At 43.2% G+C, this 24,589-nt stretch overlaps 3 non-coding genes and 2 pseudogenes across 3 annotated transcripts; 1 reads left to right on the forward strand and 4 right to left on the reverse strand.

Moving 5' to 3' along the window:
- Positions 1-8,961: 8,961 nt before the first annotated feature.
- TRNAL-UAA (transfer RNA leucine (anticodon UAA)) lies at positions 8,962-9,044 on the reverse strand. Its single transcript has one exon. It is a non-coding gene; the product is annotated as a tRNA-Leu (tRNA).
- A 6,607-nt stretch (positions 9,045-15,651) lies between these two features.
- On the reverse strand, positions 15,652-15,734 carry TRNAL-UAA (transfer RNA leucine (anticodon UAA)). The gene has a single exon. It is a non-coding gene; the product is annotated as a tRNA-Leu (tRNA).
- Positions 15,735-16,470: 736 nt separating this feature from the next.
- Positions 16,471-16,589, reverse strand: LOC134912917 (5S ribosomal RNA; annotated as a pseudogene).
- Positions 16,590-18,083: 1,494 nt separating this feature from the next.
- LOC134912918 (5S ribosomal RNA) lies at positions 18,084-18,202 on the forward strand (annotated as a pseudogene).
- Positions 18,203-22,938: 4,736 nt separating this feature from the next.
- On the reverse strand, positions 22,939-23,021 carry TRNAL-UAA (transfer RNA leucine (anticodon UAA)). Its single transcript has one exon. It is a non-coding gene; the product is annotated as a tRNA-Leu (tRNA).
- Between the last annotated feature and the right edge of the window lie 1,568 nt (positions 23,022-24,589).

Genomic DNA, 24,589 nt, shown 5'->3' on the forward strand with positions numbered 1-24,589 from the left:
AAAATATCTCCCAACCCGATCTCTTCGCTCTTCACAAGACCTGCGTCTCTCATCCACACTCATTACTCTCTCCCACTCACAACTGCAGGACTTTCATCGGGCTGCACCCACTCTGTGGAATGCCCTACCATGCACAATAAGACTCTCCTCTAGTCTCCAAACCTTCAAGCGTTCCCTGAAAACTCACCTCTTTGGGCAAGCATATCAAATTCCAGAACCGCCCACATAAAATTTCATAAACCTTCCTATCAAATTGCATCCACTCTGCACAGTCCACACATATCCTCACATGTCTTCTCATTCTACACTTTCCCTTCCTCTCACCCCCGGTTCATCATTGCTGTATGACCATATCATACAGCCCACCAAGAACCTTTGCAATCTGATGGACAACTATGCAATAGATAGTACCTTTCCTTGTGTATACATGCCTATTTCCCTATAGATTGTAAGCTTGCGAACAAGGCTTTCCTACCTCTATTACTGTTTGTTATTACCCAGTTTTGTTATATCATTGTTATTTCCAATTGTAAAGCGCAATGGAATTTGTTGCGCTATATAAGAAACTGTTAATAAATAATAAATAAATATGTCATACACGCACACAACCTCGCTAATCAAGCGGGAACACAACATTTTTAAACTGGAATGTGGAGGGCCTTAACCCGCCATTGAAACGGAGAAAAGTACTGCAGCACTTGAAGCGGTTTAAGCCAGATATTGCTGTACTACAGGAATCACACTGGAAGGCAGGGGATCCTAATACTCTTAGAGATAATTGGTTCTCTGACTACATGTCGGCTTCCTTTACTGCTAAACAACTCATCATTAGCAAGTCTTTACAATACACGATATTAGACAAGTTATGTGACCCGGAGGGTCAATTTATTTTTGTAAAGCTACAATTAGAAGGGGAATTATATACGATAGCAACGTTATATGCACCTACTGGTCCCAATAATGTTTTCTTTACAGACGTTTATGTTATATTACAAGATTGGGTGGCAGGACACATAGTGTTAGATGGGGATTTTAATACCACTTTGAATCCATCTTTAGACAAAACCAACACTGCCACCCGCACTGCTCCATCTTCTGCATTGGCTTTATTGATGGATTCTCTGCATCTCTCTGACACTTGGAGGTATCAACATCCAGTGGGTAGAGATTATACCTTCTATTCCCACCCACATCACACCTCCTCCAGAATTGATTTTTGTTTTTTTCCCACCTCTTTGCTTGTCAGGGTGCATTGTTCCAAAATTGAAAACATTGCTGTTTCGGACCACTCTGACACTTTGCTCCCCCAAATGTCATTCATTTAATTGGAGATTCCCATCGTATTTAGCAGATTCTCCTGACTTTAAATTGTCCTTGGAACAGCACTTTCTTAATTATGTGGATGACAACATCCAGCATGTTGAAGATGTGAACTTATTTTGTGCCGCCTCCAAACCGATGCTTCAAGGTCATGTAATTGCTTATATTGCAGCCAAACATAAGTCCATGAATATTAGATTACAAGAGCTCAGTTTAGCAGTATCAGATTCTTATTCTGCTATGTTACAAGATGACACTCCTGAAAAGCATCAATTATATGTGACACTGTACCACCCATGAGACTTTTCTACAAGCTACAAGAAACAGGGCTAGGAATCACAATATGCACTTGGGTCAAAAACTGGTTAGATAATAGGGAGCAGCGTGTTGTGGTTAATGGATCTTTTTCAAATTGGACTGAAGTGCTAAGTGGTGTGCCGCAAGGCTCAGTATTAGGACCGCTATTGTTTAATATTATCATTAACGACCTAACAGAAGGTCTGGAGAGCATGTTGTAAATTTTTGCAGATGATACCAAATTGTGTAAAGTTATAAATGTGGAGGGGGATGCTGAGTCGCTTCAGAATGACTTAGTTAAATTAGAAGCTTGGGCAGCGAAATGGAGAATGTGCTTCAATACAGACAAGTGTAAGGTAATGCACTGTGGTAACAAGAACACAAATAACACCTACCTACTAAATGGGGTAAAATTAGGGGATTCTGTACTGGAAAAGGACTTAGGTGTCCTCATAGATAGCAAACTAAGCAGTAGTACCCAAAGTAGGACTGCAGCAAAGAAGGCTAATAAGATATTAGCATGCATAAAACGGGGAATTGATGCTAGGGACGAGAGTATTATACTCCCGTTATATAAATCACTTGTGAGGCCACACCTTGAATACTGTGTACAATTCTGGGCACCTTACTACAAAAAGGATATCCTGGAGCTAGAAAAGGTTCAGAGGCAGGCGACCAAACTAATTAAGGGTATGGAGACGCTGGAATACGAGGTAAGGCTTGCAAGACTAGGCATGTTTACACTGGAAAAGAGGAGATTAAGAGGGGACATGATCAACATTTACAAATATATAAGGGGACAATATACAGATCTTGTGCAGGACCTGTTTTTGGTTAGATCAACACAGAGAACTCGTGGACACTCACGCAGGTTAGAGGAGAGGAGATTCCGCACAATACGGCGTAAAGGCTTTTTTTACGGTAAGGACGATACGTGTTTGGAATTCCCTGCCTGAGGGAGTTGTAATGGCCGACTCAGTCAACACCTTTAAGAATGAGTTAGATAAATTCCTAATGGATAAGGATATCCAGGGTTACGGGGCATAGTCACTCACTATGGTTATTATAAAAAAGAGGGGTAAAACGTAACGGCAGTCATCAACTTCAGTCAAAATTTTATACAAAATAATCATGCATAGGAGACCACAAATAGGTTGAACTCGATGGACAATTGTCTTTTTTCAACCTTAGATACTATGTTACTATGTTACTGTGTTACTATGTATGATACTCTATGCACCGAAAAGGCACAATATTCTGTAGACCACCAAAATAATTGCTATTTTTTTAGGTGGGGCAAGAGAGCTGGCAAGTTGCTTGCTTCTGTAGTCCGTAGTCAACGACCCATGGTACATATACTGAAACTCACTCTTGACACAGGACACTTGACATCTGCTTCCGATATTGCCACTTCATTTTTAGATTATCATACAAAGTTGTACACCGCTCCTCCTGACAACCCCTCTTTGGGAATGTATTTTATTAGAAAGGCTGGGGCTCCGATATTGACTGATGCTGAAAATGGTGCCTTGGTGAATATTATTTCAGAGCAGGAACTTAGATCGGCAATTGGCCGGCTAACTAGAGGTAAGGCCCCAGGTCATGATGGGCTGGGAGCCAAATATTATAAATTATTTTCCCCCATCTCTCTCTATGTTTCTAAATTTATTTAATTCCATATTGTCAGGTAAAGAACCCCCAAGCTAGGATTATTCTCCTTCCGAAACTGGGTAAAGATCTCCACCTATTGCCATATCTCCCTTTTAAATCAAGATCTCAAATTATTAACAACTATTATAGCGCAATGTCTATAGACTCTGCTGCCGAAATTGCTCCATCCCTCTCAAAATGGCTCTGTAAAGGGCCGTACATCAGTACACAATATCACGGTAACTCGCTCTTAGCTAGCTGTAATGCTGACAAGTCTTTTGACAAGGTATCCTGGACACATTTGCTCCATGTAATGCACCTCCAGAATTTTGGTGTTGGCTTTATTACTTTGTTTTGCCAGCTGTATTCTTCTCCCAACGCCTTCCTGACCATCAATAGCCTAAACACCTCAAACTTTACTTTATATTGTGGCACCAGGCAGGGTTGCCCTCTATCACCTTTATTGTTTAACTTGGCAATAGACCCTTTGACTAGACTAGGGGTGGGCAACATGCGGCCCGCGGACCGATACTGCCTGGCCCGCTGTGCCCCACCAGAGTGCAATGACAAGAGGCCCGACAGGCCGCTTGTCATTGCACTGCTCGCAGACGCGGCGCCGCTGAGGAAATCCCGGTCACGTCACATGGTCAGCTGACCAGGATTTCCTCTATCTCATGTGCTGGGCGTCACGGGGGCAGCGCTGGGCGTCACGGGGGCGGTGCTGGGCAGGCACTGCAGAGTGGGACTCGGAGCAGAACGAAGCGGCCAGTGGGGAGCACAAGCGGAGGCCAGTGGGGAGAAGAAACGGCGGCCAGCGGGGAGAAGCAGCAGCAGCAGCGCGGATCATCACTGACAGTGGGGATCGTCACTGACAAATAGGTAAACCCCCTGGATAAAGCTAAAGCTGCCCTATAAGTTATGGGGAGGGGAGTTAAAAACGGTTGTATGGGTTTAGGGGAGTGGGGGGGGAGGGTAAGGACTGCTATATAGGTTTAGGGGAGGGTGGGGAAAGGGGGGTAGGGACTGTCTGCCGTAATGTGTAAAAACGGGGGCCCTGTCTGCCGTAATGTGTAAAAACGGGGGCGCTGTCTTCCATAATGTGTAAAAACGGGGGCGCTGTCTGCCGTAATGTATAAAAACGGGGGCGCTGTCTGCCGTAATTATAAAAACGGGGGTGCTGTCTGCCGTAATGTGTAAAAACGGGGGGTGCTGTCTGCCGTAATGTGTAAAAACGAGGGCACTGTCTGCCGTAATGTATAAAAACGGGGGCGATGTCTGCCGTAATGTATAAAAACGGGGGCGATGTCTGCCGTAATGTGTAAAAAGGGGATGCTGTCTGCCGTAATGTATAAAAACGGGGACGCTGTCTGCCGTAATGTATAAAAGCGGGGGCGCTGTCTGCCGTAATGTATAAAAGCGGGGGCGCTGTCTGCCGTAATGTATAAAAGCGGGGGCGCTGTCTGCCGTAATGTATAAAAGCGGGGGCGCTGTCTGCCGTAATGTATAAAAGCGGGGGCGCTGTCTGCCGTAATGTATAAAAGTGGGGGCGCTGTCTGCCGTAATTATAAAAATGGGGGTGCTGTCTGTCGTAATCTGTAAAAAGGGGACGCTGTCTGTCGTAATGTGTAAAAAAAGGGGGACACTGTCTGCCATAATGTGTAAAAAGGGCACACTGTCTGCCATAATGTGTAAAAAGGGATCTCTTTTTGAGTATTTTGTGTGTGGCCCTCGAATATTCGCTGGAAGTGTTAAACGGCCCCCCAGCTGAAATAATTGCCCACCCCTGGACTAGACGGTTTCATTTACACAACCTCTGGCATGGAATTGAGATTGGTCTGCATGTACTGAAAGTTTCAGCATATGCTGATGATCTTTTATTATACTTTACAAATCCACAAGAGGCATTTCCAGGCTTTCTGCAACTGTTGCTTGATTTGGAAAATGTCTCTGGTTTTTTAATCAACAAACTGAAAACCAAAGTATTAGCATTACACATAGGAGCTAGGGAAGGTTGGCCAAAGGGCTTTCCATTTTTATGGGCAGACTCCTCCCTTACGTATTTAGGTCTCAACATAACAGTAAAACCAGCTGACTTGTATATGGCCAACATCCCTGACCTGATTACTCACACATTATCAGACTTTCACTCTTGGCATTATTTACCATTGTCTTACATAGGCAGATGCCATTTAACCCCCGATTGTTATATGCCATACTAATGCTTCCCATTCTGTTGAAGGCTTCGGACTTAAAAACTTTACACAAGGCTTTTAGCACTTTCATCTGGGCTGTAAAAAAGCCTAGCATATCAATGTTTAAACTATGTCAATCCACCTCACTAGGAGGCATTAATTTACCTTGCATATGGTTTTATGGCTTGGCAGCAAATTATTGCTGTCGTAGATTGGATACACACCACCAGTAATTATGCAAATACTGTCCTGGAACAGGCCTTCTATCCAAATATACCTCTGACTAGTTTGTTACACATGAGGTCATCTAATCATCCCCCTAGTATAACCAACAATGTATTACTCACAACCACATGTACTGCCTCGCGGCTATCTTGCTCTGGCTTGGGGCTTTCTTCTCATAAAACTGTTTTCCAACCACTTCATCATACTGCCATTGCCTATACCTCATTGACACAGGGTTCCTTGTTAACTACTCTTTGGACTAGGGGGAATCTCAATTTGGCTATGCATATGTTAGAGAGTAGTAGTTTGAAGGTATTGCCTTATGACCGTTTGTGTGAAAAGTATCCGGCCTTGTCCATTTCATTATTTGTGTATTACCAACTTTGCAGTTGCACCACCAGTGTCCTTTCTAAGTTTTCAGATACTGGCACCTCGAATGGGCTTGATATTCTGGTTAGACATGCTACTGAAGGGATAGGCACTACTTCCCGTTTATACGGGCATATTAAACGCTAGCTTTATTTGCAACGTTTGCAAGCAGGTATGGCAACGTGGATCATTACTTTCCCGAACATTTCACTTACTATGATCCTTTCAGCATTTACACAACTTAATAAAATCTTGGTGTCCGCTTCTTACATGGAAATGCAATACAAGTTATTGCATCAGGCTTATTACACTCCAAAATGACGCCTACTGATGGGTGCATCTGCAGACTCAAAATGCTTTAAATGTGCAGCACCAGATGCTGACTTGTATCACTGCATGTGGAGCTGCCCTATGGTTCATGAATTTTGGATGGCAATAAGTCATTATATAAAAGATACTAAGATACTTATGATATTACAATTACTCCTACCCCGGAGTGGGCTTGTGGGACATATACACATCTCCCATTAACAGCAGACCTCCCTTGGGACAGAGATTGTTGTTGGCCAAATTAGCGGCCTCAGTGCAGAAAACGATATTGTCACAATGGATACCACCTGATCCTTTACAATTGTCTCTATTTTTACCCTGGGTATAATATTTATTTTACATGGATTGGCTTGAGATGTCCCTTAATAAAAAGAATGCTGACAATTTTTTTGATATTTGGCTGCCCCATGTTAGATCTTTGTCCCCACCCCTTAATTATTTACGAGTAGCAGTATCTCTAACATCATGGTATAATCTAGCCATGCTAGAGACCGGCAGTCCTCCTTTCTAAATATGTTTCATATACTATGACGTGTGTTCCTCACATACCTACTCCTGTTTTAATATCATGATTTACTGTGTTTTTCAATGATCATTGTTGATATGTGAATTTTGTTCATATCACTGTTCCTGTTACAGTGTTTATTCTTTCTCGTACTACCTGTTTTTATTGTATTGTGTTGTACTACTTATACTACTGTTTGTATATAAATGTGCAATTCTCCAATAAAATAATATGGGGAAAAAAATGCATTCCAGAAGTGAAAATCAAACCCACGTGGCTATGTATCCATTGGTTCATAAGTCCAACACCTTAACCAGTCAGCCATCCTGGTGTGATGGTGTGAAATGTTTTCGTGTCAAATACTAAAGCATATGTATATTTTAATGTGCATGGTCAACTTTTCAGCAAACTTTGTACTGCTTTGAGTCTAAATTATTACATAAGTGTGGCTATTGTTTTTTTTTTACGTATGATACAGTACTTATATTTCTATTCTTCACAACAATTAAGGTTCTTTTGAATAAAAAGTTTCATAATATTTCCATATTTGTTTAAAGTTATTTGTTTTCACCATATTTTGAACTGCTCATCTATCAAAACTGTCCTTTCTTTTGTATGATTACAAGCAACATTTGTAGATAGTTGCTATCATTCTTTTTTTGTCTTGTCACATATCAATTCTTTTGTGGAACAAGTATGGTGGTTAACAAATGTAAGCATCACCGACTTTTGTACATGTCCCTAATTGATAACATTGTTCTGTGTACATATTTAGGAATCTGAAATTAAAATGCATTCCAGAAGTGGTATGCATTTTAATATCCCATGCGGATATATATCCATTGGATCTTAAGTCCAACGCCTTAACTACTCGGCCATCCTGGTGTGGTGCCCAGGAACTTTTCATGGCAAATACTATTGCAGTATTCATGTTAATTTTGATGTGCATGTTTAACTTTGTACTGCTTGGAGTTTAAAAGATTACCGTACATAAGTCTGGGTATTTTAATGGATATTATGATATCATTGTTTACTTTCTTTATAGAAAGTCAGGTTCTTTGGAAAAAATGGATTGAAAATATTTTTTTATCAAAGTAGCTTAAGTTATTGAATTTCACCATATTTTGAGAGTTTTCCCTAATTGACAAATTATTCCTCATTTGGTTAGCTGAAATTTAAAATCTAACCAGAAGTGGGGATTGATCCCATGTAAATGTAAATCCATCGAATCTTAAATCCACCACCTTACCCACTCGGCCATCCAGGTGTGAGGCTGTCGACATTTTCATGGCAAAATATTTTGCAAAGCATGGGACACAATTAAAAGGCTGCCATGCGGGATCCTGGCTGTCATAATACCAACACCATAATCGTACCCAGTGGCCATAATACTGGCACCAAAAATGCCAACAGAGGTGGGATTAACAGTGTGAAAATACAGATGCCTAGAATTCTGAATGTCCTCTCAGCAGGATGCCATATCGTCCTGCCACGGGAAGGGGGGAGGTTAGGTTTAGGCATTAGAAGAGGTGTTAGGGTTAATATGTAGGTACAGGTAGGTTAGGATTAGGTACCAGTGAGTAAGGGTTTGGTTTAGTCACTTAGAAGAGGAGGTTAGTGTTACACACCAAGTGGGAAGTGTTAGCATTAAGCATCGGGAAAAGGAGGCTTAGTGTTAGGAACCCCGGGGAGGGAAAGGGTTAGGCACCCAGGGGAGGGTTAGACATCCACAAGGGAAGGTAAGGGTAGGGGAAAGGGGAGGGTTAGGGTATTAACTGCAGGGATGTCGGGATTTAAATTTTCAGGATGCTAACCATAGGCATCCAGTCCATCAGGATTACATTCTGAACCCCATTGCATATTTATATTTTAATGTTCATGTTCAACTTTTATGCAAACTTTATACTGTTTGGAGTCTAAATTACTACATACGTTTTTTGTACTGTCACATGTCAATGCTTTTGTGGAACACGTATTGTACTTTACAAATGTAAGCAACATCGGCTCTTGTACATTTCCCTAATTGATAATATAGTTCCTTGTACATATTTAGGTATCTGAAATGAAAATACATACCAGAAGTGGTGTTTGAACCCAAACGGATATATATCCTTTGGATTTTAAGTCCAACGCCTTAACCTCTCGGCCATCCTGGTGTATTGCCCATGGTCTTTTCATGGCAAAGACTATAGCACTATTCATGTTTATTTTGATGTGCATGGTTAAATTTGCACTACTTGGAATTGAAAATATGACATAGCTTTAGGTATTTTAATGGATATTATGATATCATTGTTTCCTTTCTTCATAGAAAGTCAGGTTCTTTGGAAAAAAGATTGAAAATATTTCTTTTTATCAATGTATTTTAAGTTAATGATTTTCAGCAAATTTTGAGTTTTCCCTAATTGCCGAATTCTTCATCATACATATTTAGTTAGCTGAAATAAAAATGCATACCAGAAGAGGGGATCAAACCCATACTAATATGTATCCTTTGGATCTTAGGTACTTAATCACTTGGCCATCCTGGTGTGAAGCTGTGTAACATTTTCGTGTCAAATACTGTTGCAAAGCATATATATCTTTCAATGTGCATGGTCAACTTTTCAGCACACTTTATACTGCTTTGAGTCTAAATTATTACATAAGTCTGACTATTGTTGTTTTTTTAAAAGTATGATACTTATATTTCTATTCTTCACAACAAGTAAGTTTCATAATATTTCCATATTTGTTTCAAGTTACTTACTTTCACCATATTTTGAACTGCTCAGCTATCAAGCCTGTTCTTTCTTTTGTATGATTACAAGAAACATTTGTAGATAGTTACTATCATTCTTTTTTCTCATACGTCCTAGAGGATGCTGGGGTCCACTTCCGTACCATGGGGTATAGACGGTTCCGCAGGAGCCATGGGCACTTTAAGACTTTTTCAGAGTGTGAACTGGCTCCTCCCTCTATGCCCCTCCTCCAGACCTCAGTTTAGGAAATGTGCCCAGGCAGACTGGTCGCACTCCAGTGGAGCTCTACTGAGTTTCACTGAAAAACTTTATGTTAGGTTTTTTATTTTCAGGGAGACTGCTGGTAACAGTCTCCCTGCTTCATGGGACTTAGGGTGAAGAAGTAGGAACCAACTTCCTAAAGAGTTTCATGGCTCTGCTTCTTGCTGACAGGACACCATTAGGTCCTGAAGGGTACTGAACACTAGCTGCGGCTATGCGCTCACTCCCACAGCACGCCGTCACCCCCCTAACAGAGCCAGAAGTCAGAAGACGCGTGAGTATTATTACAGGGGTTTTGCAGAGAGGGATCTCCGGTCATAGTGACGGCTCAAGGTACCACGCAGCGAGCGGGAATGCTGCGCGAATATGCTATCCATAACACAGTGCACAGCAGGTTGCAGGGCGCAGGGGGGGTGCCCTGGGCAGCATGAAACCTACTCTCACTGACAAAAGGTAGCATACTTTGTATTTACACTGTCCTACACCCCCGCCAGTATAAATATCTATTCTAAAGCTGAGGAAAAATGCGCCATTACAGGGGGCGGGGCTTCTTCCTCAGGCAGCCAGCACACTGCTCAGTGCCATTTTCTCCCAGCAGCTGCAGGGCAAGAAACACTGATCCTCCTCTCCACTTCTGAATCAAGTATCAAGGTGCAAAAAAGGGGGGGAGTGTAATATTCGGTGCTAAAACCCATTATTCGTAATAGAAAGTGCTTGAAGATCTCTGTGTACAAAGTACGCGACACAGGGATTTTGTCTCTGTGTAAAAAGTACGCAACATGGGGATTTTGTCTCTGTGTACAAAGTACGCGACACAGGGATTTTTTTTGGGCTCTGAGTTGTGAACTGGCAATTCCTTTCTGTGTCCTTCTGACAGACTTTACAGTGGGTCTGTCCCCATTAAGCCACGGAGTGTCTGTGGTTTGATTGTGCACTTGTGTGACATGTCTGAGGCAGGGAGCTCTTCCCCTGAGGGAGCCATTTTAGGGACACAGAGTTGTAATGTGGTGGCGCTGCTGGGACACCACGAGCCTGAATGGGTGAAAGATTTACGTGATAGTGTGAATCATATCAGTAAGAGATCGGATAAGTCTGAGTCTCATGAAGAAAACGAGAAAATACGTGGAAGATGTGATTTTTAATAGTTCTGCTTTTTCATCCACAGGGGACCCCTCTGGGTCACATAAAAGGCCATTTACACAAGTTGTACAGACTGATACCGACACGAACTCTGAATCCTGTGTCGACATTAGTGATTCCAGGGGAATAGATCCAAAGTTAGCAAAAAACATTCAATATATGAGTGTTACTATAAAAGAGGTGTTAGAAGTTACGGAGGCCCCTTCTTTACCACAGGAGAAGGCTTACTTTTGTAAAGAAAAGAAAATTAATGTAACTTTTCCTCCATCTCATGAGCTGAACAGTCTTTTTGAGGGAGTCTGGACAATTCCTGAAAAGACATTTCAGATTCCCAAAAGAATTCAGGTAGCTTACCCTTTCCCTGCTGAGGACAGGAAAAGGTGGGAGTCACCCCCCGTTTTAGACAGTGCCCTGTCATGGTTAACAAAAAAGGTGATTCTCCCTGCGCCTGGGACGGCTTTACTGAAAGATCTGGCAGACCGCAAGTTGGAGAATACGTTGAAATCTATGTGGCCAATGGGACATTACTCAGGCCTACCATTGCCTATGCATGGGTGAGTAGTGCTATTGAAAAGTGGTCAGAAAACTTGTCATCAGACATTGACACAATAGATAGAGACAAGATACTCCTAACGTTAGGTCATATCAAAGACGCTGCTGCATACATGCTAGAGGCCATGAAAGATATTGGTCTCTTGGGATCAAGAGCCGCAACCATGGCAGTCTCAGCACGGAGGGCGTTGTGGATTCGCCAATGGAATGCTGATGCAGATTCCAAAAGGAATATGGAGGCTCTCCCGTATAAGGGTGAGGCCTTGTTTGGAGATGGGCTGGATGCGTTAGTTTCTGTGGCTACCGCAGGTAAGTTGACATTCTTGCCTAATGCTCCTGCGGCGGCAAAAGAGACACATCACTCTCAGATGCGGTCCTTTCGGCCCAATAAATACAAAAAGGGTAAAGGTTCCCCTTTCTCTGCGAGTAAAGGAAGGGGAAAAGGAAAAAAGTCTGCAGTGTCTACAGGATCACAGGAGCAGAGATCAACTTCTGCTTCTGCCAAATCTGCAGCATAATGCTGGGACTCCCTTGCGGGAGTCCGCTCAGGTGGGGGCGTGTCTGAAACTCTTCAGTCAGGTCTGTGTTCAATCTGGCCTGGACCCGTGGGTCTTACAAATAGTGTCCCACGGGTACAAACTGGAGTTTCAAGACATTCCCCCATGCCGATTTTTCAAATCGGCCCTACCAGCTTCTATCCCAGACAGGGAAGTGATAGCAGCAGCAATACAAAAATTATGTCAGGATCAAGTTATTGTCCTGGTTCCCTTGTTACAACAAGGAGAAGGGTTTTAATCAAGCCTATTCGTAGTTCCGAAGCCGGACGGCTCAGTCAGTCCGATTCTAAACCTGAAAACTCTGAATCTCTACCTGCAAAGGTTCAAGTTCAAGATGGAATCTCTGAGGGCAGTGATTTCCAGTCTGTAGGAAGGGGACTTCATGTTGTCAGTGGACATAAAAGATGCCTACTTACTTGTTCCCATTTATCCTCCACATCAAGCTTATCTGAGATTTGTGATAGAGGGTTGTCATTACCAATTTCAGATGCTGCAGTTTGGACTCTCCACGCCACCGAGGGTGTTCACCAAGGTGATTGTGGAGATGATGGTCCTCCTTCGACAGAAAGGAGTAAATATAATTCCTTACCTGGACGATCTCCTGATAAAAGCGAGGTCCAGGGAAAGGTTGGTGCAGAACATTGCACTCTCCCTGACAGTACTTCAACACGGTTGGATCATACATTTTCCAAAGTCACAGTTGGAACTGATGACAAGATTGTCTTTTCTGGGGATGATACTGGACAGAGAAGTACAGAGGGTATTTCTTCCAGTAGAAAAGGCTCTGGAAATCCAGAGAATGGTCAAACAAATTCTGAAACCAACAAAAGTGTCGATTCATCAATGCATTCGGTTGTTGGGAAAGATGGTAGCGGCCTATGAGGCCATACAGTTTGGCCGTTTCCATGCCAGAGTATTCCAGTGGGACCTGTTGGACAAGTGGTCCAGATCCCACCTACACATGCACCAAAGGATAATCCTGTCATCCAAAGCCAGAATTTTGCTCCTGTGGTGGCTACACAGTTCTTACCTACTAGAGGGATGCAGGTTCGGGATTCAGGACTGGGTCCTAGTAACCACGGATGCAAGTCTCCGAGGCTGGGGAGCAGTCACACAGGGGGAAAGCTTCCAAGGAAGATGGTCAAGTCAAGAAGCTTGTCTCCACATAAACATTCTGGAGTTGAGAGCCATTTACAATGGCCTTCTACAAGCGGTACATCTTCTTTAAGATTAACCCGTACAGATCCAGTCGGACAATGTAACAGCAGTCGCGTACATAAACCGTCAGGGCGGAACGAAAAGCAGAGCGGCGATGGCAGAGGTGACAAAGATCCTCCTCTGAGCAGAAAGACATGCAAGAGCTCTGTCTGCAATTTTCATTCCGGGAGTGGACAACTGGGAAGCGGACTTTCTCAGCAGAAACAATCTCCATCCAGGAGAATGGGGCCTCCACCAAGAAGTCTTCACAGAGGTGACAGGTCTTTGGGGAGTTCCTCAAGTAGACATGATGGCATCTCATCTCAACAAGAAGCTTCAGAGATATTGTTCCAGCTCTAGAGACCCTCCAGCAATAGCAGTGGATGCACTAGTGACCCAGTGGGTGTTTCGGTCGGTGTATGTCTTCCCTCCACTTCCACTAATACCAAAAGTTCTCAAGATCATAAGAAGAACAAGGGTATGAGCGATCCTCGTTGTCCAGGACTGGCCAAGGAGGGCTTGGTATCCAGATCTTCAGGAGTTGCTCATAGAAGATCCTCTGCCTCTTGCTCTTCGTGAGGACCTGCTCCAGCAGGGGCCGTGCGTATATCAAGACTTACCGCGGCTACGTTTGATGGCATGGCTGTTGAGCACCGGATCCTAGTCCGAAAGGGTATTCCCAAAGAAGTCATTCCCACTCTGACTCAGGCCAGGAAAGGGGTAACGTAAACATTACCACCGTATTTGGACAAAATATGTGTCTTGGTGTGAATCCAAGAAGGCTCCAATGGAAGAGTTTCAGTTAGGACGTTTTCTCCATTTTCTCAAGACGGGTGTGGATGCGGGCCTACGATTGGGGTCAATCAAGGTCCAGATGTCGGCATTGTCCGTTTTCTTTCAGAAACAATTGGCCTCCCTTACAGAAGTTCAGACCTTCGTGAAGGGGGTTCTGCACATCCAACCTCCATTTGTGCCTCCTGTGTGCAGTTCCTTCAATCGGATTGGTTTGAACCTCTCCAGGAGATAGAATTGAAGTTTCTCACTTGGAAAATGGTCATGCTGTTGGTCTTGGCATCCGCAAGAAGGGTGTCTGAGTTAGGGGCCTTGTCTTACAAGAGCCCTTACTTGATCTTCCATGAAGATGGGGCTGAGTTAAGAACTCGTCAGCAATTTCTGCCTAAGGTGGTTTCTTCTTCCCATATAAACCAACCTATTGTGGTGCCAGTGGCTACTGACACCTTCGCTGCGTCAAAGTCTCTGGATGTGGTCAGAGCTTTGAAAATTTATGTCGCAAGAACAGCTCAGATACGGAAAACAGAGGCTCTGTTTGTCCTGTATGCTCCCAACAAGATTGGGTGTCCTGCTTCAAAGCAGACTATTGCACGCTGGATCAGAGGTACGATTCAGCACACTCATTCCACGGCAGGATTGCTGTTACCTACTTCGGTAAAAGCCCATTCTACTAGGAAGGTGGGCTCATCCTGGGCAGCTGCCCGGGGGGTCTCGGCTTTACAACTTTGCCGAGCAGCTACTTGGTCACGGACAAACATGTTTGCTAAGTTTTACAAGTTTGACACCTTGGCCGATGAGGACCTAAAGTTTGGTCAATCGGTGCTGCAAGTCATCCGCACTCTCCCGCCTGTACTGGAGATTTGGTATAACCCCATGGTTCTGAAGTGGACCCCAGCATCCTCTAGGACGTATGAGAAAACAGGATTTTAATACCTACCAGTAAATCCTTTTCTCCTAGTCCGTAGAGGATGCTGGGCACCCAACCCAGTGCATACTTCACCTGCAGTTGTTATTTCATTGTAGTTACACAAGTGTTGTGTTAAAATTAATTTCAGCATGTTGCTGCAATAGTTCATGCCCATTGGCATGTGTTATGTTGAATGCCATGTTGTGCGGCATGGTTGAAGTGTGAGCGGATATGAATCTCACCGTTAACTTAAAAGTAAATCCTTTCCTCGAAATGTCCGTCTCCCTGGGCACAGTTCCTATACTGAGGTCTGGAGGAGGGGCATAGAGGGAGGAGCCAGTTCACACACTGAAAAAGTCTTAAAGTGCCCATGGCTCCTGCGGAACCGTCTATACCCCATGGTACTGAAGTGGACCCCAGCATCCTCTATGGACTAGGAGAAAAGGATTTACCGGTAGGTATTAAAATTCCGTTTTTGTCTTGTCACATGTCAATGCTTTTAAGAAACGCATATGGCAGTTTACAAATGGAACCAACATCAACTTTTGTACATGTCCCTAATTGACAACATTGTTCCTTGTATATACTGTATTTAGGAATCTGAAATCTACATGCATACCAGAAGTGGGGTTCGAACCCACGTGGATATATATCCATTGTATCTTAAGTCCAATGCCTTAACCACTCAGCCATCCTGGTGGGGGCCCAGGAAGTTTGCATGGCAAATACTAGTGCACTATTCATGTTCATTTTGATGTGCATGGTTAACTTTGTACTGCTTGGAGTCTAAAATATTACATAACTATGGGTATTTTAATGTGTATTATGATATCATTGTTTACTTTCTTTATAGAAAAAAGTTGATTTACAGAAGACTCTTGTGTGGGTGCACTCTTGTATTAATTTGTTTATATGAAAATATTAAAACATAACTTTTATTATCAAATTAATTTAAAATAAAATCCACACTTACATAGTCCATCACAATTAATCAATAAGATATAATGATACATGTATATTACTCAGCCCGCCAGCATCTCTGAGAGATACCACATATAATTAATGTGGCTGGTTAGTATAAGAGGCTAGAGCGAGTGCAAGCAAAAGCCAATCAATTTGTATATTGGAAAATTTGGAAATGTTCTGGTTAGTCTATGCTGATAGACTTGAGGAGGGATGTAGACACTATGGCTCTACACCCTAATCCTATCCAACCAGCACAAGCTCAGCTTGTGTTAATAAGACCTCCAGGGGTCAATGAACTGGACTATTGTAGGGAGTATAGATCCTTGATTGTATTGAAACTTGTCAGATCTATGAGGTATCAGCGAAGGTGGTACTAAGGAAAAATATTCAGTGTCAAGTAAAAGAATAAGCTAGAGGGATGATTGGAGAAAAAATTTGATGATCCTGCTGTTGGTATATAGTTGAGAATGAATTACAACACCGGGTATTCTCTGGGGGTCCCCCTCACAGATACTGACCCAGCCCACCACCGTTTTGCTTCCAAGGTCGGACGAGATCGGGCTCTGTCGGTGGGGTATGGTAGTAATTTCTCGGGCCCACTGGAACCGACTTACCAATGAGAGTGCACCTAAGGAAGAATTAGGAGAGAAGACAGGAAAAGTGGCGGATCTGCTGTCAATGTGATGAAACCGTATCTGTCCAACAAATAGCCAAAATCCTGCGTTCCTCAGATGTATGTGAGTTAAGAATTGGCATAGATCAATCCTGTAGGAGGGTTAAATGTCTGTACCAATGCCATTGTTATTGGTATATAGGGTCAAATGAATGAATAAAAGTGCACCGGTCCCTGCCCAGGTCCCTGGGTCAGTCTCAGGTTACCAGGATCCAGAAAGTACTCCTTACGTCCTTAGTTCATGCTGGAAAACGCGTTTCACCCATCCTGCGGGCTTGTTCACTTCAGCATTAATACAGACATTTAACCCTCCTACAGGATTGATCTATGCCAATTCTTACCGTTTCATCACATTGCTTCTAGCCTATATAACATATATTATACCATTTTTTCAATAGGTCAATCTTTCAGCAATTTCTTCACCAATAGGTTGTGCAATACCGACTCCCAGTCCTACAATTTTTTTCACCTATCTTTGACCCTATTTAGGGTGGCCCAGGGATCTGGGCAGAGACTGTCATTGTCTAACCACTTTTTCAGTCACCAGCGCACATGGACACTGATTGCTTTTTGGCTTTGATAATAATTTATTTCTGAATATTTTTACATAGGGATTCAATATATGTATGTGTATGAGCAAGTGGTTTAATCAGCACCCATTAGGGCCAGTGTGCCCCCCTTTTACTTGATTCTGCTGGGAAAGAGGGTTATTGCTAAACATACCCAATATTGCGAATTATTCTGGCTTATGCATAATATGTTTCGCTAGTAGGCTGTACAATATAGATTAGCAGCCCTGCATGTGTACCCCCTTGACCCTATTGAGGATGACCCAGGGATCTGGGCAGGAACCATTATATCATCATTTGGGCAGGAACCATTATATCATCATTTGGGCAGGAACCATTATATCATCATTTTTCAGTCATTTGTCAGCTATTAATGTATACAGATATTGTTTGTTTCCTGACTTCATTTACTCTTTCTCTGAAAACTTTGCATAAGGATTTGACACAGCATAGGTGTGAATAAGTGGGTCAATCAGCACCTACTAGGGCCTATGTACCATTTTTTGTTTGCTTGATTTCGCCTGTAATGAGGGTGACGGCCAAACATATTCGATATTGCCAATCTTTTTGTCTTATACACAACAATCTTAATTTGGACATAGTTCCGGTCTGATATCAATATTTACACCAGTGACAGTCCCAATTCACTCTTCTCTCTTCTCTTCTACCTTCTCTCTTTCTATAATTTCCCTCTCCATTATATCCGCGGACTCTCATCTATGATCCACAGGGTCATCCTGTGCCTAACGTAGACAGCAGATCCGCCACTTTTCCTGTCTTCTCTCCTAATTCTTCCTTAGGTGCACTCTCATTGGTAAGTCGGTTCCAGTGGGCCCGAGAAATTACTACCATACCCCACCGACAGAGCCCGATCTCGTCCGACCTTGGAAGCAAAACGGTGGTGGGCTGGGTCAGTATCTGTGAGGGGGACCCCCAGAGAATACCCGGTGTTGTAATTCATGACCTTTCTCGACTATATACTAACAGCAGGATCATCAAATTTTTCCTCTAATCATCCCTCTAGCTCATTCTTTTACTTGACACTGAATATATTTCCTTAGTACCACCTTCGCTGATACCTCATAGATCTGACAAGTTTCAATACAATCAAGGATCTATACTCCCTACAATAGTCCAGTTCATTGACCCCTGGAGGTCTTATTAACACAAGCTGAGCTTGTGCTGGTTGGATAGGATTAGGGTGTAGAGCCATAGGGGTATATGCAATTGCCGGCGAATCGCGGCAATTTTTTCGCCCGTTTCTTAATTCGACACAATTCGACCGTCGAATTCCGGCAGGTGGGTGCCGGAATTCAACATATTCAATAAAAAATGGATTCGACAGTCCCACTGTCGAAAAACGTCCAATTTGACGGATTTTGATTAGATTTTTAAAAATGTTTAAAAAACGGGTAAAAACGGTAAAAAACCCGAAAAAAAATTGCGTGGGGTCCCCCCTCCTAAGCAAAACCAGCCTCGGGCTCTTCGAGCCGGTCCTGGTTCTAAAAATTTGGGGGGAAAACTGACAGGGGATCCCCCGTATTTTTAAAACCAGCACCGGGCTCTGCGCCTGGTGCTGGTGCAAAAAATACGGGGGACAAAAAGCATAGGGGTCCCCCGTATTTTTTACACCAGCACCGGGACCACACGGACTGAAAGGGGTCCCATGTGTAAACATGGGACCCCTTTCTCCGAATGCAGAGACCCCCCGTGACTCCTGTCACAGAAAGGTCCCTTCAGCCAATCAGGAAGCGCCACTTCGTGGCACTCACCTGATTGGCTCTGCGCGTCTGAGCTCAGACGCGCATTGCACATCCCCCTCCATTACTTTCAATGGTGGGAACTTTGCGGTCAGCGGTGAGGTCACCCGCGGTCAGCGGCTGACCGCGGGTAACCCCACCGCTGACCGCAAAGTTCCCACCATTGAAACTAATGGAGGGAGCTGTGCAATGCGCTGTCTGCCAGCTCAGACGTGCATACAGCCAATCAGGAGAGTGCCACGAAGTGGCGCTTCCTGATTGGCTGAAGGGACCTTTCTGTGACAGGAGTCACGGGGGGTCTCTGCATTCGGGGAAAGGGGTCCCATGTGTAAACATGGGACCCCTTTCAGTCCGTGTGGTCCGGGTATTCGGTTTTTTGTTTTGCCAAGTACGTGGATTACAAATCACAGGACACTGGATTGAGGTGAGTATAATTTTATTTTCAGGTACACCGTGGATTCTACTTGGACAAGTGGACAGAGGTCGGCGTGTGAACATAGGTAAATATGTGTGTGTCGACATGTGTGAAATAAAGTTTTACTCTCACGGTGTGCGTGTCCTGTTTTTATTTGGGTATTTTTTTCCCAGTAGAACTACAGGTACCAGCGGGCCCGTTTTTCTCCCGCATGCTGGTACTTGTGGTTCTCCAAGTACCAGCTTTGCGGGGGAGGCTTGCTGGGACTTGTAGTACTATTGGACAAAAACAATATTCTTTCATTTTTCCGCAGCCCTTGGATGGGGAGGACAGCCTCGGGCTTCACCCCTGGCCCTTGGGTGGCTGGAGGGGGGGGGACCCCTTGATTTAAGGGGTCCCCACTCCTCCAGGGTACCCCGGCCAGGGGTGACTAGTTGCGTATTTAATGCCACGGCCGCAGGGACCAGTATAAAAGTGTCCCCCGGCTGTGGCATTATCTACCCAGCTAGTGGAGCCCGATGCTGGTGTAAAAAATACGGGGGACCCCTACGCTTTTTGTCCCCCGTATTTTTTGCACCAGCACCAGGCGCAGAGCCCGGTGCTGGTTTTAAAAATACGGGGGATCCCCTGTCAGTTTTCCCCCCGGATTTTTAGAACCAGGACCGGCTCGAAGAGCCCGAGGCTGGTTATGCTTAGGAGGGGGGAACACACGCATTTTTTTTTCTTTCAGATTTTTACCATTCAATTAAAAAAATATATATTTGTAAAAATATATAAATAATACTTGTGCCTCCAAAATAGACAAACCAAGTACCTAATCCCTTCTAATATAAATAGATATGCTATTACCAATAAAAAAAACACTAAAAAAAACATGTTTTTAAAATTTTTTATTAGATTCTGCCAGCAAAGTGTGGCGGATTGAAAATGACGAATTTACTGTCTAAAAGCACTGTTGTCGAATTTACAATCTTCAATTGAATATACTTTTGTCGAATTACCGCATTTGTACCATTGCAGAAATGTCGAATTTGACAAATGTCGAATTTCAAAAAGTCGAATTTGGAAAGTCCGTTTTTGTTGGGCGAAAAGTACTGAATTGCATTGTCACATTTTTTGGGGGGCGAAAATGTCCTGTTTTTCGACATTTTCAGGAATTCGACCGCAATTGCATATACCCCATAGTGTCTACATCCCTCCTCAAGTCTATCAGCATAGACTAACCAGACCATTTCCAAATTTTCCAATCTACAAATTGATTGGCTTTTGCTTATACTCGCTTTAGCCTCTTATACTAACCAGCCACATCAATTATATATGGTATCTCTCAGAGATGCTGGCAGGCTGAGTAATATACATGTATCATTATATCTTAGTGATTAATTGTGGTGGACTATGTAAGTGTGGATTTTATTTTAAATTAATTTGATAATAAAAGTTATGTTTTAATATTTTCATATAAACAAATTTAATACAAGAGTGCACCCACACAATAGTGATGAGCGAGGTTCGGTTTTACTCGGTTTTACTCGGTTTTACTCGGTTCTCAAAACGGCATCTTATTGGCTATCCAAAACACGTGACATCCGTGAGCCAATAAGATGCCGTTTTGAGAACCGAGTAAAACCGAGTAAAACCGAATCCGCTCATCACTACCACACAAGAGTCTTCTGTAAATCGACTTTCTTCTGAGCTTTCCTCTGACTCTGGGTGCACCACCAGGCATAAATAATAGGAATTATTCCTGTACATTGTAGTTTATACTGGTACCTTAATACCTCTTTTGAACCGTCAGGACTGGTGCGGAATCATACCTATTCTTTCTTTATAGAAAGTCAGGTTCATTAAAAAAAATGGATTGAAAATATATTTTTTATTAAAGTAGCTTAAGTTATTGATTTTCACCTTACTTTGAGAGTTCCCTAATTGACGAATATTTCCTCATTTAGTTAACTGAAATTGAAATTCTAACCAGAAGTAGCGATCGATCCCTCGCATATGCAAATCCATTGAATCTTAAATCCAATGCCTCAACCACCAGGCGTTCCTTGTGTGAGGCTTTTAACATTTTCATGGCAAATACTTTTACAAAGCATGGGATGCATTTAAAAGGCTGCTGTGTGGGATCCTGGCGGTCATAATACCGACACCATAATCATACCCGACAGCCATAGTACCGGCACCAAAATGCCAACAGAGGTGGGATTAACGGCGTGAAAATACTGACGCCTAGAATTCTGAATGTCCTCTCAGCAGAATGTAATCTTGTCCTACCACGGGGAGCAGGGAGGTTAGGTTTAGGCATTAGAAGGTGGGTTAGGGTGTAGGGGAAGGTAGGTTAGGGTTAGTTGCCAGGTAGGGAGGGTTTGGTTTAGTCACTTAGAAGAGGAGGTTAGTGTTAGACACCAAGCGGGGAGTGTTAGCTTTAGGCATTGGGGAATGGAGGGTTAGTGTTAGGCACTCAGGGGAGGGTAAGGATTATGCACCCACAAGGGAGGGTTAGGGTTAGGGATTTTAATGTTCAGGATGCCGATGTCAGTATTCTGACCATAGGCATCCAGTCCATCAGGATTACATTCTGAACCCCATTGCATATGTATATTTTAATGTGCATGGTCAACTTTTATGCAAAATGTATACTGTTTGGAATCTAAATTATTACAGAAGTTTTTGTACTGTCACATGTCAATGCTGTTGTGGAACAGGTATGGTAGTTTACAAATGTATGCAACATAGACTCTTGTATATTAACCTAATTGATAATATTGTTTCTTCTGAATGCTTAGGAATCGGAAATTAAAATGCATACCAGAAGTGGGATTCGAACTCACGTGGATATATATCCATTGGATCCTAAGTCCAATGCCTTATATACTCAGCAGTGGCGTCACAAGGCGGTTGCGGGGGGGTGCAGCACACACCCGTGTGTGACGCATAGAAGGGGTGACACCAATCTGTGGGCTCCTCCACAGTGACAGGAACCAGGTGCTGCAGTGTGAAATTCTGCTGCAGCACCTGGCTCCTGTTATAACAGAGGAGCCAACAGCGCTGTAGACAGTCTCTGTGGGCAGCACAGTACAGCCCAGCATCTCCGGAATGATGATCTGCAAGGCCACGCCCCTTTTCTTTGCAACCACACCCCCTTTTTGGGGGTGCTGGCATATGAAGGGTGCGCACTGGGTGTCACCACACCCGGTGACGCCTCTGCCACTTGACCATCCTGGTGTGGTGCCCAAGAGCTTTTCATGTCAAATACTAATGCACTATTCATGTTAATTATGATGTGCATGGTTAACTTTGTACTGCTTAGAGTTTAAAATATTATATAACTCTAGGTATTTTAATGGATATTATGATATAAATTTTTACTTTCTTTATAGAAAGCCAGGTTCTTTGGAAAAAATGGATTGAACATATTTTTTATCAATGTAGTTTAAGCTAATGATTTTCACCAAATTTTAAGAATTTTCCCTGACGAATTCTTCATCGTACATATTTAGTTAGCTGAAATTAAAATACATACCAAAAGTGGGGATCGAACTCACACGGATATGTATCCATTGTATCTTAAGTCCAATGCCTTAACCACTTGGCCATCCTGGTGTGAAGCTGTGGACCAGTTTCGTGGCAAATACTATTGTAAAGCTTATGTATATTTTAATGTGCATGGTCAACTTTTCAGCAAACTTTATACTGCTTTGAGTCTAATTTATTACATAATTCTGGCTATTGTTTTTTTTTTTTTTTAAAGTATGATACTTATATTTCTATTCTTCACATCAAGGAAGGTTCTTTTGAATAAAAAGTTTCATAATATTTCCATATTTGTTTAAAGTTATTTATTTTCACCATATTTTGAGATTGCTCAGCTTTCAAGACTGTCCTTTCTTTTTTATAATGACAACCAACATTTGCAAATAGTTGCTATCATTCTTTTTTCGTCCTGTCACATGTCAATACTTTTGTGAAACATGTATGGTGGTTTACAAATATAAGCAACATAGACTCTTGTACATTTCCCTAATTGATAATATTGTTCCTTATACGTATTTAGGAATCTGAAATTACATTTCATACCAGATGTTGATCTCGAACCCACGCGGATATAAATCCATTGGATCTTAATTCCAACACCTTAACCACTCGGCCATCCTGTTGTGATTCTTTGGAACATTTTTGTGGCAAATACTATTGCAAAGCATGGGATGCAGTTAAAATGCCGCCGGGCGGTCATAATACCAACATTGGCGGCCATAATACCATAATACCAGCATGAAAATGCCGTCATAAGTGGGTTTCTCGGTGTCAAAATACTGATGACTAGATTTCTGAATGTCCTCTCAGCGGTATGCGCTAGCGTCCTGCCATGGGGGGGCAAGGCTAGGTTTAGACATTAGATGAGGGGTTAGGGTTAGAGTTTAGGGACAGAAAGTTTCGGGTTAGGTACCAGGGAGGGAGAGTTAGTTTTAGTCACTTAAAAGGGGAGGTTAGGGTTATACACAAAGCGGGGAGCGTTAGCTTTAGGCATCGGGGAATGGAGAGTTAATGTTAGGCACCCCTGGGAGGCTTAGGCTTAGACACCCCTGGGAGGGTTAGAGTTAGGCACCCACAAGGGAGGGTTAGAATAGGAGCAGGGCCGCCATCAAGGAGGTGCTATGGATACACTTGTCCTGGGCCCGGCCACTCTGACAGAGAGTGGAGGGTCCAGGCCGCTCGTACTGCTGCTATTCCTGGCACAGCGGTACTGCCGACGCTGCTATTCCAGATATCCCAACACCACTGACACTGTTCTTCTCCCGGCGCTGCAGCCCGCACAGCAGTTCAACTTCCAAGCAAGCTTCAAGCTTGCTGTACAATAAAGTTTTTTGTATGGCGCAGCGTGATGTCATGATGTCACCCTGCACCTGTGAACAGAAGAGGAGCCGTCGTGCCAGAGTCAGGACTGAGGATCGGACATCACTGGGCGTGTGGTTTGAAGAGACGGACCGAAGTGGAGGAGGTATTTTCACAGCAAGATAGGTATGTGTTAATAATGTAATTGTTTGTGAGAGAGGCAGAAGAGGGCCCGGGGCTGACTGTGAGAAAATGTTTAGGTTGACAAAGGTCCACACTGTGCATTGCAGGGCTCGTTAACAGGGGGGTCAGAGGACTGCCTGGCTGTGTTTTGTTTT

This window comes from Pseudophryne corroboree, chromosome 4, assembly GCF_028390025.1.
Source record: "Pseudophryne corroboree isolate aPseCor3 chromosome 4, aPseCor3.hap2, whole genome shotgun sequence".
Taxonomy (NCBI): domain Eukaryota; kingdom Metazoa; phylum Chordata; class Amphibia; order Anura; family Myobatrachidae; genus Pseudophryne; species Pseudophryne corroboree.